Consider the following 758-nt stretch of genomic DNA (forward strand, 5'->3'; position numbering starts at 1 on the left):
AGACTACTTATAGTTAAGTCGTCCAACATTCCAGACGACTTAACTGTAAGTCTTCTGCGCAGAAATACAAAATAGGGATCAAGTTCAAATACACACATCAGCCTAATCTACCATACAAAATAATCTAAAGTGGCTTGTTTATCACCCGTCATACGTACCCAGGATGTCATCCATGTCATTGTTTTCGAACTCATGCACGTCAATCGTCCAGGGTTTTTTCTTCCAGAAGATCTTCAAGTTAGTCGTCCAGTGATTAATCTTCGTTAGCAAAGTCTTTTTTACTAAACTCTATCCCAAGAGTATGACATTCAATGTACTTTAGAGTGTACATGCCACAATTACCAGCTCGGGCCGGAGGTATATTGGTCGGTCTCTCATATGTGAATGGCTCCAGGCTGTATTGGGCACGTACTTCGTCTAAGGAAGCGTACTCAACAAGCAGATAAGGGACCATGTAGAGAAAAGGCTCCATTACTACATCGAGTTCTTCTGGGGAGATACTGGAACAAATGCTGTCAAAGACGACTATGTGCCTCTTAGGGATCGATATCCACATAGCAATCCAATGACTGTTGGCGAAGTTTACTGGCGCATAGATATCATCAATATCCATCCCCCAAACCTTGTTCGAGTGGCAAAATGATGGTATAGTGCATGCATAAAAATTCCACGCCCCACCAGAGAGTCTTCTTCCTAAACCATTGTGATCGGGCTTCGAGTACTTAAAATCCTTGAAGTTGAATCTCCATTGCTGAGCC

The sequence above is a fragment of the Brassica oleracea genome, chromosome C4 (assembly GCF_000695525.1).
Source record: "Brassica oleracea var. oleracea cultivar TO1000 chromosome C4, BOL, whole genome shotgun sequence".
Classification (NCBI taxonomy): Eukaryota; Viridiplantae; Streptophyta; class Magnoliopsida; order Brassicales; family Brassicaceae; genus Brassica; species Brassica oleracea.